Consider the following 16,892-nt stretch of genomic DNA (forward strand, 5'->3'; position numbering starts at 1 on the left):
AGAGTAAGAAAAGTGGGAAATACAAAAGTAGTAAAATTAAGTATATCCATAAAAAAACAGTCAAGGGACTCACAAAATAAAAGTATATAAAGTATAAGACCATATACCTAAAACCTGGAGTGGGGAGGAGTAACAATGGGTTCAAACTTAAGTGACCATCAACTTAATATAGACTCCTATATGCATAAGATATCATATATAAACCAAATGGTAACCACAAATCAAAAATCAGTAATAGATACTCAAAAAATAAAGAGAAAAGAATCCAAGTATATCACTAAAGAAAGCCAGTAAACCATGAGAGAAGAGAGCAAGAGAAGAAAGGAACAGAGAAGAACTACAAAAATGAACATAAAACAAGTAACTAAATGGCAGTAAGTACATACCTATCAGTCATTATTTTGAATATAAATGAACTAAATGCTCCAATCAAAAGAGTTGGCTGACTGAATGAATAAAAAAGCAAGACCAATCTATATGCTGCCTACAAGAGATTCATTTCAGACCTAAAGACACATGCAGATTGAAAGTGAAGGGATGGGCAAGCATTTATCATGCATATAGAAGTGAAAAGAAAGCTCGGGTAGCAATACTTTTATCAGACGAAACAGACTTTAAAACAAAGACTGTAACAAGAGACCAAGAAGGGCTCTATATAATCATAAAGGGAATAATCCAACGAGAAGATATAACAATTGTAAATATTTATGCATCCAGCATGAGAGCACCCAAATAAATAAAACTGCTAAGAACAAATGTAAGTGAAGTAATCAACACTAATACAATAATAGTAGGGGACTTTAACACCCCATTTATATCAATGGATAGATCATCCAGACAGAAAATCAACAAGGAAACAATGGCTTTGAATGACACACTGGAACAGATGGATATAACAGATATACTCATAATGTTTCATCCAAAAACAGAAGAATACACATCCTTTTCAAATGCATATGGAAAAGTCTTCAGAAGAGATCACATATTAAGCCACAAAACAAGCCCCAACAAATTCAGAACGACTAAAGTCAAACCATGTTTGTGTTTCATAGTGTTGTGTTTTCTGACCACAACACTATGAAACTAGAAGTCAACCACAAGAAAAAAAATCTGAAAAAAGCACAAATACGTACAGATTAAATAACATGCTACTAAACAATGAATGGGTCAACCAAGAAATCAAAGAGGAAATCAAAAAATACATGGAGACAAATGAAAATGAAAACACAATGGCCCAAAATCTTTGGGATGCAGCAGAAGTTGTTCTAAGAAGGACGTTCATAGCAATACAGGCCCACCTCATGAAGCAAGAACAATCTAAATAAACAACCTAAACTTACATCTAAAGGAGCTAGAAAAATAAGAACAAACAAAATCCAAAACCAGTATAAAGAAGGAAGTAATAAAGATTAGAGCAGAAATAAACAAAATAGAAACTAAAACAACAAAAACAAACAAACAAACCAATAGAACAGAAATCAATGAAACCAGCAGCTGGTTCTTTGAAAAGCTCAATAAATCTTTATCCAGACTCATCAAAGAAAACAACCAACACCACAGAAATACAAATGATTATAAGAGAATATTATGAAAAAAACATATGCCAACAAATTGGACACCCTAGAAGAAATGAATAAATTCCTAGAATTTTAAAACCTCCCAAAACTGAACTGGGAAGAAACAGAAATTTGAACAGAGTGATTACCAGCAGTGAGATTGAATAAGTAATCAAAAAACTCCTGACAAACAAAAGTCCGGGAACAAACAGCTATATAGGGTGAATGCTACCAAATATTTAAAGAAGAGTTAATATTTATTCTTCTCAAACTATCCCCCCCCAAAAAAAGAGGAAAGAAAGCTTCCAAATTCAATCTATTTCAGCATGACCCTGATACCAAAACCAGATAAAGACACTACAAAAATGGGAACTACAGGGTAAATCTCTGATGAACATAGAAATAAAAATCCTCAACAAAATACTAACAAACAAAATCCAAAAATACATTTAAAGAAATCATTCACCATGATCAAGTAGGATTTATTCCTGGGATGCAAGATGGATTGATATTCACAAATCGATGAACATGCTATGTCACATCAATAAGAGAAAGGATAAAAACCCTATGGTCATTTCAATAAATGCAGGAAAAGCAACTGACAAAGTACAACATCCACTCATGATAAAAACCCTCAACAAAGTAGGTTTGGAGGGAATATATCTCAACATAATAAAGGCCATATATGAAAAACTTACAGCTAACACCATACTCAATGGTGCAAGCTCAATGGTGAAAGACTGAGAGCTTTTCCCCTAAGATCACAAATAAGACAAGGATGTCCACTCTCACCACTTTTATTCAACACGGTACTGGAAGTCATAGCTACAGCAATCGGACAACAAAAAGAAATAAAAGGCATCCAAATCGGTAAAGAAAAAGTAGTTTCCACAATTTGCAGATGACATGATACTATATATAGAAAACCCTAAAGGCTCCACCAAAAAACTACTAGAACTAAAAAATAAATTCAGTAAGGTCACAGGATAAAAATCAATATACAGAAATCTACTGCATTTCTATACACTAATAATGAAGTAGCAGAAAGAGAAATTAAGAAAACAATCCCATTTACAACTGCACCAGAATTAATAAGATACCTATGAATAAACTTCACCGAGGAGGTGAAAGACCTCTACTCTGAAAACTATAAAACACTGTTGAAAGAAACTGAAGATGACACAAATGAATGGAAAGTTATTCTATGCTCATGGGTTGGAAGAAAAAATACTGTTAAAAGGTCTATACTACCCAAAGCAACCTACATATTTAATGAAATCCCTATCAAAATACCAACAGCATTTTTCACAGAGCTAGAATAAGCAACCCTAAAATTTGTATAGAACCACAAAACACCCCGAAGAGCCAAAGCAATCTTGAAAAAGAAGAACAAAACTGGAGGTATCACAATCCCAGACTTCAAGATATACCAGAAAGCTGCAATAATCAAAACAGTATGGTACTGGCACAAAAACAGACACATAAATCAATAGAACAGAAAAGAAAGTCCAGAAATAAACCCACACTGTTTTGGTCAATTAATCTTTGACAAGGGAAGCAAGAATATGTAGTAGGAAAAAGACAATCTCTTCAACAAATGGTGTTGGGAAAACTGGACAGCTACATGCAAAAGAATGAAACCGGGCCACTTTCTTACACCAAACACAAAAATAATTGGACTGAGGACCTAAATGTGAAACCTGAATCATAAAAATCCTAGAAGAGAACATAGGCAGTAATTTCTTTGACATTGGCCATAACAACATTTTTCTAGATATGTCTCCTGAGACCAGGGAAACAAAAGCAAAAATAAACCATTGGGACTACATCAAAATAAAAGGCTTTTACACAGCAAAGGAAGGAAAAAAAAAACACTAAAAGACAACCTAGTAGATGGGAGGAGATATTTGCAAATGATATACCCAATAAAGGGTTAGTATCCAAGATATATAAAGAACTTATACAACTCAACTCCAAAAAAACAAATAATCTGATTAAAAATGTCAGAGGACCTGAGTAGACATTTTTCCAAAAAAGACATAAACATGGCCAACAGACACAGGGGAAGATGCTCAACATCATTCATCATCAGGGAAATGCAAATCAAAACCACAATGAGATATTACCTCACACCTGTCAGGATGGCTAAAATCATAAACAGAAACAAGTGTTGAGGAGGATGTGGAGAAAAGGGAACATTCATGCACTGTTGGTGGGAATGCAAACTAGGTGCAGCCACTGTGGAAAACAGTGCAGAGATTCCTCAAAAAATTAAAAATAGGATTACTATATGATCCAGTAATTCCACTAACGGGTACTTACCCAAAGTGTATGAAAACACTAATTCAGAAAGATATATGCCCCCTATGTTTATTGCAACATTATTTACAATAGCCAAATTATGGAACCAACCCATAGTTGGTCCATAGACTGATGAATGGATAAAGATGTGGTATTGAGACACCTGGGTGGTGCAGTCAGTTGAGCGTCTGGCTCTTGGTTTTGGCTCTAGTTGTGATCTCCCAGCGGTGGGACTGAGGCCTGCATTGGGCTCTATGTGCTCAATGTGGAGTCTACTTGAGTTTCTCTCTCCCTCTCCCTCTGCCCCTACCCCCGTGCACTCTCTCTAAAATAAATAAATAATTTTTTTTAAAAAAGATGTGGTATATATATACAATGGAATATTCTCAGCCATAAGAAAGAATGAAATCTTGCCATTTGCAACAACATGAATGCATCCAGACAGTATAATGCTAAGCAAAGTAAGTCATTCAGAGAAAGACAAATGCCATATTTCACTCATACGTGAAATTTAAGAAAAAACAAAGAGAGGGAGAGAGACAAACTAAGAAATAGACTCTTAACTACAGAAAACAAACTGATGGTTACCAGAGGGGAGCAGGGTGGGGGGATGGGTGAAATAGATGAAGGGGCTTAAATACCACAATTAGTACTGAATATTGTATAGAATTGTTGAATCACTGTATTGTACACCTGAAACTACTATAACACTGTATATTAACTATAGTAGAATAAAGGTTTTTTTAAAAGATAAATCCACTTGAGATATCTATACATGTCCCCTTTCACAAACAGAAGAGATGACTTAAGGGACCATCTTATTTTAAGGCCAGTTAAAAGAGAAAGCATGTAAAGTTCTGATCATCCCCTAAACTTGAACACCAATGGTTTGCATACTAAGCTTTTCTGTGTTGAAAAGTTGAGTTCAAATGCACATCTGCACTTTCAAAGCTCTGAAGAGAGTCCACTTAAAACCCCAAGATAATGGTCTCTTCTAGTTTTTTACAAAGACTAGAAAATATAAATATGTAAGTATGTTATATTTGGTTTTGTCAAAAGTTCTTACAATTTAGAAAAGTTCTGATACATGTTTTATTTCAAATATCTCTTCAGCCCCTTTCCTCTCCCATGCACATGATGATAAAATTCTAACTTTTCTCTAGGAAGGGAAATATTTGTCCAAAAAAAATGAAGTCTTGGAAAAGTAATTAATTCTTGGATACAAAGAAATGTTTGTACATAGTTACATGGTTGACTAATCTTTTGTTTCTCTTCTCACCAGTCTTTTAAAGATATTCTGTAGTAACATACAGAGCTAGAATATGTATCTGTGTGTAATAGGTACTTTTTATGGAAATCAACAAATGTTAAAACCTCCCAAGGATGCTTTAGAAAATGTAAATCATATTTTTGCAGGTCTCAAAGTACTTGGCTGAATCACAATTTTAACCTCTTAATGGCAAAAGAACAACATTATCATAGAATCATTGTGCTGGGAATAAAAAGGAAGGATGAATGGGGGACGGTGTCACTAATGAGACAATCGACTGCAAATATATAAATTGCCTAAGACAACCAGAAAAATACCCACCACCTATAAAATGAGCTCTTCTATTTATAACTGTTGGGTGCAGGCTTTAAAATTTCCTACCATCTTTGAAATCAGATGTTTGTTATGCAATCTCTCTGCATAGCATTTGATAGGTATTCATCAAACATCCTCATCCAGAGAACACTGCCTCACAAGAAAGCACTCTGAATTGCTAGTGTGTGTTTAGGGAATGTTTAACCAACCAGAATGGAAACTTTTTGGAAACAACTTGCTCTATTATATATTCCCACAAGTTTGTAGATTCCTACAACTTTATATAACATGGCAACAAAAATCACTCTGCTCTTCCTAAAGCAAATATGGCTGTGGTTCTTAATCAGCATCTTTAAAAGCCTAAGCCTGGCTTATATATTTATAGATGCAGACATCCTAAAGATACCATAGACTAAACTGGATAAGCCTTGCCAAGGGACTCTGTAGCTTTTGCTATATATGCAGAACCAATAAGGATGTGCTAATGCCGTTATCAAATGCAGCCCTATCAGCACTAAACACTTGGCTTGGCATTTTGATAGTAACATTTTAAAGAAAGTGAGCAAAATGAGATTCTCCTTTATATTGCAAACATATAATAAAGAAGCTTCTCTTACTGGTTTAGCAACTGAGAAAACTTGATGAAGTTTGTAACAAGAAACATAAGAGATGGTATCTATGATAAATTCTCACATGGGGAAATGAACACTCTAAATAGCTATTTCTGAATTTATGCTGTCATTCCAATTAAAGGGCTGTCCATTACATGACTATTTCACAAGTGATATTTATAGGCCTTGCAATGTTACTACAGAAAGATCCCAGCACTACATTCTACTTAAACTCTAGCTTATTCCAATAAGGAAATTATAAGGAAAGCCTTATTCACAATTTATGGAATAAAAGAGCAAAAATCCCTTCCACTGGAAAAGGAACACTATTCGGATATAGTGGTAGAAATGGGACTAAAGAAGGAAGAAAACTGTAGATATCACTTGACCACAGCAAACCTGTCTTCATTCACCACCCTACTTTTCTGCATTCCTGCTTAGCCTTTCCACTGTGCCTGTTTACCTCATGGCTTTTCTTGTTTCTTGCTAAAATTAAGAACTGAGGAAAAGGTGTTTGATGATTTTTAAATCTTTCTCTCACTGATATGTTAAAAAAAAAAACTGAGCCCTCATTTGAGAGTTGGCAAAGTTTTTCTGAATCCCTCGGGAGTTTGGTGGGTAAGTGCTCCTGTATACACCATAACAATGAGGCAACAAGTCCAGAAGAACAAAGAGGCTTGTCCAAAACACATGGTGAGCACAAGGCACCAGTACATTGCCATTCACCTTCTCTGAAATTACATCTCATATTCCTCCCACACCACCACCTTCTCCTATCAAAGGGATGGTATCATACAAGCAAGAGTAGTTGGTGTGGCTTTTCTTGTGACCAAAATTTCTAACAAAACCAAAACCTGCAAAGCTATCCCTGATTACCTTATGGAAAGCACCTCCTTCCCATACCCACTGTTCTCAATCTCAGCTCTTTGTTTGTTTACTTCTTGCCACCTACCACAATCTGTAATTATTTTCCTGATTACTTGCTTATCTGTTGTACACTGGAACATAATCTCTCTGAAAGTGGGGCAGCAAGTGTGTTTTTATTGTACTCACTTGTATCTAGCTTTCAGCACAATGACTAGCATAAGTAGAGTTACAGTAAATAGTTGTTAGATGTTAATAGTTCAATTCTTTCATAATTTACACAGAAAAATAAAGCAGAATTCCATATATCACTTAGAATCAAATTCTCCAAGTGCAAGAATTGCTTGGTAGGAATAAAAATAGTGCATTTTAGAACCATAAAGAGCTTTAGAAAACCACTTAGTGTAACCATTTTGTATAACTGGTGAAGCACTGAATCCCAAAGGTAACTCAGCTTACCCAAAGTCACACACTTAGCCACAGAGCTGGGACTAGAACCTAGTGAGAGTTTATTAATTTTGTTGTTCACATGTACCCTGTATTGTTGACGAAAACATCTAGGGAATTTGACTAATAATGTTGAGAAAAGGTAGAAGTTAGTACCCTGAAACAAAGTTCAATAGCAATTTTTTGGAACCCTCCTACACTGTTGGTGGGAACGCAAGCTGGTGCAACCACTCTGGAAAACAGTATGGAGGTTCCTCAAACAGTTGAAAATAGAGCTACCATACGATCCAGCAATTGCACTACTGGGTATTTACCACAAAGATACAAAGGTAGGGATCCGAAGGGGTACGTGCACCCCAATGTTTATAGCAGCAATGTCCACAATAGCCAAACGGTGGAAAGAGCCAAGATGTCCACCAACAGATGAATGGATAAAGAAGAGGTGGTATATATATACACAATGGAATATTATGCAGCCATCAAAAGGAATGAGAGCTTGCCATTTGCAACGATGTGGATGGAACTGGAGGGTGTTATGCTGAGTGAAATAAGTCATTCAGAGAAAGACATGTATCATATGACCTCACTGATATGAGGAATTCTTAATCTCAGGAAACAAACTGAGCGTTGCTGGAGTGGTGGAGGGTGGGAGGGATGGGGTGGCTGGGTGATAGACACTGGGGAGGGTATGTGCTATGGTGAGCGCTGTGAATTGTGAAGACTGTTGAATCACAGATCTGTACTTCTGAAACAAATAATGCAATATATGTTAAGAAAAAAAAAGAAGAAGAATATAGCAGGAGGGGAAGAATGAAGGGGAGTAAGTCGGAGGGGGAGACGAACCATGAGAGATGATGGACTCTGAAAAACAAACTGAGGGTTCTAGAGGCGAGGGGGGTGGGGGGATGGGTTAGCCTGGTGATGGGTATTAAAGAGGGCACATTCTGCGTGGACCACTGGGTGTTATGCACAAACAATGAATCATGGAACACTACATCAAAAACTAATGATGTAATGTATGGTGATTAACATAACAATAAAAAATTTTAAAAATACGGTATATTATATATTACTGATGAAAACGCGCATTCTGTGCCATAACTTACAACACTGTATTTCAGAACAAAAGACATATTTTAACATGCCTTAGCCCCTCCTCCACAAAAAGAATCCATCATTTCTGAAATAAAATCATTTAGGAAGGTAGGATAATATATCAAATAATGCCACAGACAGGGAGTGTTTTCTCACTTACCCACTAAAGATACCACTTGGGTACTTCCAAATACTATTTTGTATCTCAGAATGCAGGCTCCTTACAAATTCATACCAAGGATTATTAATCCTATTTTAAGCCAATACTATCATACAACGAAAAGGGGAAAAATACTCAGACTGAACTCATCTGTAATTCACACCACAGCAAGTAGTTATTACAGCCCATATGGAGTGAAGATCACCCACTGCTGAAAGTTCCATTAAAGTGTGACAAGGTGACACACAGGAGTTAAGTGTTGTATGCTGGGTGGCAGCTCATTTCATACCAGTGTAGAACTTGCTATTTTGAAAGGAATGTACAGGAAGCCACCACGCAGACAGGGGTGAAAACTGCAGAATCAAACAAATGTTGCTGATTCAAAGTTGTTCTCCTACGATAACAACCAGCACCAAATGAGTTGCCATGGTGGAGAGCAAGCTGTGCTCAGAGACTAATTGCTACACTTGTTAGAGTGTGCAAGAAGGTGTTTATTTGTTTTACATGTGTTTGGTGCCAAGACATCCCGGGGATCTGGAGCTGAAGTGGAAACAGAATGACAGTGTTTAGAAAACTAAACACAAAAACAAAAGGGAAAGAGAACTTTTTTTTTTTTTTCTGAAAGTGACTTCCTTGAGCATTAAATGTATGAAAACCTTGAGGCTCTTATCCTGGGTGATTAATTCCTCAGGCTCCTTCAGATCAAACCATGGGAGCCCAAGCTGGAATGGAGTGTATTAAGTCTGAGAGGCTTTGATGTTGTTACTTTTATTTAGATGGTGAATTAGTCAAAGCAGGGAGGATCAATCTAAGAGCTACCAATAGAAATAAAAGGGAATGAACTCAGGAACAGGAAGGAAGTAAAGCACAAAATGTGGGTGTTCAAACAGTTCCACCTGAATGGCAAAATTTAGAGTATGTGCTATGGGGAATTTGCCACACTGTATCTTTCCAGTTTCAGAAATAATAACTCGATTTTGGTTGACATTTTTAAAGGTTTAATCATGGAAATACTTCTACTGAACAAGCTTGTTTTTCTTCGCTCATACTTCATAGGCCTCCAGAGTCTTCCATTGGACAGAAATCTGCCCCTCCAAATATAAGCCCCAAATATTTCCAGAATATGATTAACAAGTAAGTTAATTCCTCCAACCAATGAACATGGTAAGTATTAAAAACAATTATTGTTATTTATTTTCTTTTGATATGCAGAAATATCTGAGCACTAATAAACTCCTCAACAACAAATGTGATATGTTTACATTTTCCATATGATTAGCATATTATGTGGATTATTTTTATTTGAAATTAAGAGGCCAGGTGTGCCCCCAGCTCCGGAGTCTGACAGAACCATGACCTCTCCCCTCTTTTTCTTGCCACTACGGATAATGCCTGCCAGTCACCCACCGAGAAAGGTGGAGAGACAGGAGAGTCAGATGAACCAGCCCCTGCCCCTGCCCTGGGGCTACATTTACAGATGGAATCCCAGGGGAAACTGATGGGGATGGAGATGGGGACTAGAAAAAAGCCACGGCTGAAGGAAAGCTCAAGAGTCAGGACATCCTAGATTTAACAGCAGTAAAGGGAAGACTCATCATTACTTACTCCTGCAGCCAAAAAAAAATGAAAATAGATACCAAAGAAAAAAAAGAAAAGAAGCAAAATGAAGATGCAATTTAAAAGATATAAATCCTGGTTTTTTTCTTTTTCTGAGAAGCAGCTGAAACTTTATGAAACGTATCACCAATCAGCTTTCCCTTGGCAGCCATTAAAAGGCTGATCCAGAGGCACCCAGGTGGCTCAATCGGTTAAGAGTCTGTTTTGGTTCAGGTCCTGATCCTGGGGTCCTGGGATCCAGCCCCCCAACACCCACTATGGGCTCCCTGCTCAGCAGGGAGTCTGCTTCTCCTCTCCCTCTGTCTCTCCTCCTGCTTGCTCTCTCTCTCTCTCAAATGAATGAAATCTTTAAAATAAATGAACAAATGAATGAATGAATGAATGGCTGATCCAGTCCATCACTGGCACCTGTGTCTCAGAATGTTGTTATTGCTATGTCTGGCATTTACAGGGTTTTCATCAAGGAGGTGATAGAAGAAGCACTGGATGTGTGTGAAAAGTGGGGAGAAATGCCACCACTACCACCCAAACATATGAGGGAGGCTGTTCGGAGGTTCAAGTCAAAGGGGCAAATCCCAATCCCAACTCAAAGCACAAAAAAATCATCTTCTTCTAGACCAGAGCCTACAAAGGCCTCATACTGAAGAAAGAAATACTGGTTCCAGATTCCTTCCTATTGCATGAGACTTTTGCCCTGGTGCTTTAATATCTCAGCCCTCCAAGAATTCCATGATGGTTTTAATGTCTTTCTCAGAACTCTGATATTCATCATATCTAAAAAGCATGCAACCTGTTTCATAGTTGCCTTGACTAAATATCTGGACCTCTTTGGGCATTTTGAGGTGTTTAATGGTCTCTTGGCTATTTGGAAGAAAAAAGGTACATGGGCCTTAAGCATCTTCTAGACAGGGAAGCAGCTTTCAGAGAGAAAGCATTTCCAAGAGAGCTTGGGCAGTTTCAAATTGAAGCATGAAGTTGCTATGACTTAGGTTATTTCTTCCATTTGGTTTTAAGTAGATGAAACAACCAGAAACTTTTGACTTATGATGTTCTACAATGAAGAACATAGTGATAGCAAGAGTAGTGGAAAAGTTTATCCCTGTAAACATTTAAAGTTCTCTTATGGATTTTAGTGAGTTTTAAATGGTTTTCCAACTTGCAAAAATAAATAAATAAAACAAAACTAAGACATTATATGAATAATATTCATTATGTATCATATTATTTTGAAGCACCTGTTTTATATAAACTATGTCACAAAAAAGTAATTTAATTTTCTTTTAAAGATGTTATTAATTTGACAGACAGAGAGAGACAGTGAGAGAGGGAACACAAGCGGGGGGGGGGAGAGGGGGAGCTAGAGAGGGAGAAGCAGGCTCCCCACTGAGCAGGAAGCCTGACGTGGGGGCTTGATCCCAGGATGCTGGGATCATGACCTGAGCCAAAGGCAGATGCTTAACTGACTGAGCCACCCAGGTGCCCCAATAGTAATTTGACTTTAAGTTCCCTTTATTACCTCAAAATTTTATACAAAATTTTTTTACTTGGTTTGATACTCCTTCTGTCTATCTCTCTTTCTTTCTCTTTCTCCCTCTCTCAGGTATGTGAAAATTTATCAGACAGGAAGAAGCAGCAACCTTCGTTTTTCATACAAGGACAATAATGCAAATCTATGCCCATCATAGATAAAAACTTCATTTTAATGTCAATTACTTTCTATTTTCCACTGCTTTCTGCCACATATAGTGTGAATGGTTCGTTAATGTGTAGTGAAAAACATATGCCAAATTGGGATTCATGCAAATCACCGACCCTACACAAAAAGAAAAATTTGTATCTGTAAAAACCTGACAATTTCTCCAAGATTCAATTTATATTTAACCTTGAAACTCTACTCATGTGGTCTTTGAAAAAGTCATCAGGAAGAGGTTATAGTTTTTGCCCTCTCTAATAAAAATTAATTTCATGCTTTTTAACTGGTCTTCTATACACATAAGGGAATATAGTTTGCAAAAACAGTCTTATGGCAAGGAATTAGGTTTGCCTCTGGTTTAATGCAAAATACATCAAGTAAGTCAGCCACATATTATTAGCCCAATTATTACAACTATATAGGAGCTCTTCTGCCTCACTGAAGTTCCAAAACTAGAGGAGAACCAGAAAAACCAACAAATGAACCTGTATGTATAGGGATGTGTGTGTATTAATATGTGTGTATATGATGTTTACCCTCATATTTGTAATTCTGACCCAATGCCACAGAGTTCCCCCTTGCTTTCCATATTCTCTATTTGCATCTCTATGCTGTCTGCACCCCACAAAACACAGACCCAAGCACTCAGCTCCAAAAGCAAGAGTGTCACTCAGGAAACACTTTCCACCATCTCCACTACCAGCTCCAGAGCGCTGACTCAGAGATTTTGTCTCGGGGAAGAACAGACTGTAAAACAGATGGCTGCTGATCTCCTCCCAGAGGAACTGGCTTCATTTGCAACTGCACATGGAGAAGTTTAAACCTGAGGGTGCTCTCAAGAATAGTGGAGGTTGTGGTTATGGAAATGAATACAATAAACCTCACGTAGAATGGAGACGGGAAGCCAGAGGGGGGGGCTCTCATGCCATCCCACTCCTCGTAGCCCATTGCAAAACCAACAGGAAGAGGCACACCTTGCATTTCAAACAGGGAGAAGCCTATGCTTCCTACCCAGGAGGAGGAGGAGGGGGAGGAGGAAGAAGAGGAGGAAGAAGATTTTCTCCTCGCCCAGCAACAGCCCAGCCAATGAGAGACTTACACAACTTAGCCAATGAAAAGTCACTACACTTCAAACCCCCAGTTTACTGCAATGGACTTTCAATTACAACAGCCCCTCTTAACTCTCCTTTCCTCTATAGAAGAGCATTCCTCTCCTGGCTCTCCAAACGTGCCTATGTTTTGCCATAGCTTGTAGTCGATAACTACAATTCTTCTCCTATGCCTGAATAAAGCCATTTTGCTGGTAAAATAACTGGCTGTTTTATTTTTAAAATGAACACGGTGAAAGAAGATTCAAAGATGAGGAGATTCATGACCATAGATGCTATCTCACAGGGGATAACTGGTAAATAAGACAGCTAGGAAACATCCTTCTGGGGTCAGAACAAATATCAAACACTGACCTCAGAAATTATTCCATCCATGGAAGGAGTCACAATTTGATTTGTTAGTTCGTAGAAGAATGTATGCCCCTGGGTATTGTTATAAACAAAGCAATCAACTGGAAATCAGTGGAGTGTGACAGCTGGGTGGGGTCGAAAAAAGAATGGAAGAGAGTTCAATCAGTCCCATTGTTATCCAGGATGACTGTGGGCATATCCAAACCTATGCCTCCATGAAAAGCAACCTCAGAGATTTTAAAATTGGTAAGTGGGGGCAACAGACTTCACTAATATAATCCTGCCACTTACTATAAACAAATGAACAAGTAAATAGCAGCATCAGTCCTGGAGGGAGGAGGAGAATACCCAGAATTGTTACAATGTATTATCTAAAGTGTTCAGTTTCCAAAAAGGAATTATGAGTCATGCAAAGAAACAAATAAACAAAAAATATGACCCATACACTGAGGGGCAAACTGCCTAGGAGAGTGACCAGACCTCAGATTTAACGGGAAAAGATTTCAAAGTAGCCATTGAAAATTTGTTCACAGAACTAAAAGGAAGCATGATTAAAGAAATAAAAAGAGGTATAATGACAATGTTGCATCAAATAAAGAATATCAATATCAATAAAGAGATTGAAATTATAAAAAATAAAATAACCAAATGGAAATTATGGAGCTAAAAAGTACAATAACTGGTATAAAAAAGATTCACTGGGGCTCAACAACAGATATGAAATGGGAGAAGAAAGAATTAACAAACTTGAAAACTTGACAGAAATTATGCAAGCCTAATCAGAGAGGGAAAAAAATGAAGATAAATGGAGACTCAGAGAAATGTGGAACAACATTAAGAACATTAAAATATGTATAATAAGAATATCATGAGAGGAGGGAAAGACATGAGAAAAAATATTCAAAGAAATAATGGCTAAAAACTTCTATATTTATTGAAAAACTATAGCCTACACATCTAGAAAGGTCAATTTACTCCAAGTAGAAACACAAAGATCCACAGACACACCCTACTAAAAATGCTGACAAAGAGAAAATCTTGAAAGCAGCAAGAGAAAAAATAACATCTCTTAAATGAAACTCCAATAAGATTAACAGCTAAAAATCTCAGCAGAAATTAAAAGGCAGTGGTTAGAAAAGTCAACTAAGAATTCCATATCTGGCAAAACTTATTCTCAAATGAAGGTGAAATGAAGATTTTCTGTATTAAAAAAAAAAAACAGAATGTTTGTTTCTAGCAGAACTGCCTTGCTGAAAGCAAGGAATCCCAGATGGTAATTCACATTCATATGAACAAAGAGTACCAGTAGGTGTAATTATAATAGTACAAGCCATTACTACTGCATATTTTTTAAACTTTCTTCTTTCTTTCTCTTTTCTTCTTACTTCTTTTCTTCTTTCCTCTCTTAACTGATTTTAAAAACCAATTTTTTATACATATGTGATTTATATATTATTTATAATTGTTTATATATACATAATATATATTTTCTAATAACAACACAGAGGAGGTAGGGGAGAGCAAAAATGTAATAGGTTAAAGGAATAGCTAAAGATGCTAAAGTTATAATTAATACAAACTATTTTGGGGTTTGTAACATTAATAGATATAACATGCATAACAATAATACCACAAAAAGGGGAGAAAAGAAATAGAGTTACATAGGAGTAGTATTTTCTACATATTTCTGGAGTTAAGCTAGCATAACCTGAAGCTGATTCTGATGAGTTTAAAAATACATATATATATATATATGGTAAACCCTAGAACTATCACTAAAACTCAAAAAGTATAGTGAGAAAATCAATAGTGAAGCTTAAATGTTACCTTAGAAAATACTCAATGCAAAAGAAAGCAGTAAAGAAGAAATAAAAGAACAAAAAGACATGAGACACACAGAAAACAAAATTTTAAATAGCAGGCATAAATACAACTGTAACAATAATAACACTGAATGTGACTGAATTAAACAAGCCAATCAAAAAGTAGAGATTGTCAGACTGGATTTAAAAAATGATTCAATTATATGTTGTCTACAGGAGAAGCACTTTAAATTCAAAGACACAAAAGTAAAATGATGGAAAAAGATATATCATGCAAAAAGGGCAACCCACAGAAAAACTGGAGTAGCTCTGTTGTCATATTAAGCAAAATAGACTTTAAAAAATGGTACTAGAGATAGAGATATTTTATAATGATAAAAGGGTCAATCTAATAGGAATATACAACAATTATCAATGTATATGCACCTAATCACAGAGCACCAAAACATATAAGGCAAAAACTGACAGAAATGAAGAAAGAAATAGACAATTCAATAATAACAGTTGAAGACTTCAATATCCTGCCTTCAATAATAATAAAGACAACTAAAGAGAAAATCAACCAAAAAATAGATTTGAACACTATAAAACAACTAGATCTAACAAACATCCGTAGAACACTCTATCCAACAACAGAATATATACTTTTCTCAAGGGCACATGAAACATTCTCCAGAATAGACCATACGCTATGTCATAAAAGAAACTTCAATGCATTTAAAAGGATAGAAATAATACTAAATATGTGCTCTCAACAGTAAAATAAAATTAAAAATCATTAAAAATAATTAAGGAAACTCACAAATATATGGAAATCAAAAAACACATTCTCAAACAACCAATAGGTCAAAGAAGAAACTAAATAGATCCAAAAATACCCCTGCAATGAATGAAAATAAAGACACAACATATCAAAACTTATGGGATGCAGCTAAAGGATTACTTAGAGGGAAATTTATAGCTATAAATGCCTATATTTAAAAAAAAGAAATAACAGATATCTCAAATCAAAAATCTAAACTTCTAACTTTACATATTGGGGAGGGGAGAGAAAACTGAACCTAAAGCAGGCAAGAGAAAAGTTAAAAGATTGGGATGCAAATTAATGAAACAGAGAATAGAAAATCAGGTTCCTTGAACAGATCAACAAAATAATTAACTAACCTTTGCCTAGTTTGACCAAAAGGAAAGGAGGAAAGATTCAAATTGCTAGAATCAGAAATGAAAGAGCAGACATCACATAAATACCAACCTTAACATAAATAAAAAGGAGTATGAAGGAACACTATGAACAGTTGCACACCAACAAATCAGATGACTTAGAACAAATAGAGAAAATCTTAGAAAGACACACATTACTAAGACTGACACAAGAAGAAATAGACAATCAGAATAGATCTATAAAAAGTGAAGAGATTGAGTCCATAATTAAAAAAAAAACAAAAACAAAAAAACTAGTCACAAAGAAGCCCAAGCCAATATGGCTGATTTCTACCAAACATTCAAAGAAGAATGAATACCAATTCTTCACTTTTTCAAAGAACAGAAGAGGAGGTAGCATTTCCCAACTCATTTTAAAGGGATCACCCTGATACTAAAATTAGGCAAAGAAAGCAGAAAAGAAGAAATGAAACTACACAAAAGAAGAAACCATAGGCCAATGTTTCTTATGAATATAGA

At 36.1% G+C, this 16,892-nt stretch overlaps 1 pseudogene; it reads left to right on the plus strand.

Annotated features, from left to right (window-relative positions):
* The window catches only part of LOC113934122, a 28,828-nt pseudogene extending 17,976 nt beyond the window's left edge, over positions 1–10,852 (plus strand).
* Positions 10,853–16,892: the final 6,040 nt, after the last annotated feature.

Source organism: Zalophus californianus, chromosome 13 (genome assembly GCF_009762305.2).
Source record: "Zalophus californianus isolate mZalCal1 chromosome 13, mZalCal1.pri.v2, whole genome shotgun sequence".
Classification (NCBI taxonomy): Eukaryota; Metazoa; Chordata; class Mammalia; order Carnivora; family Otariidae; genus Zalophus; species Zalophus californianus.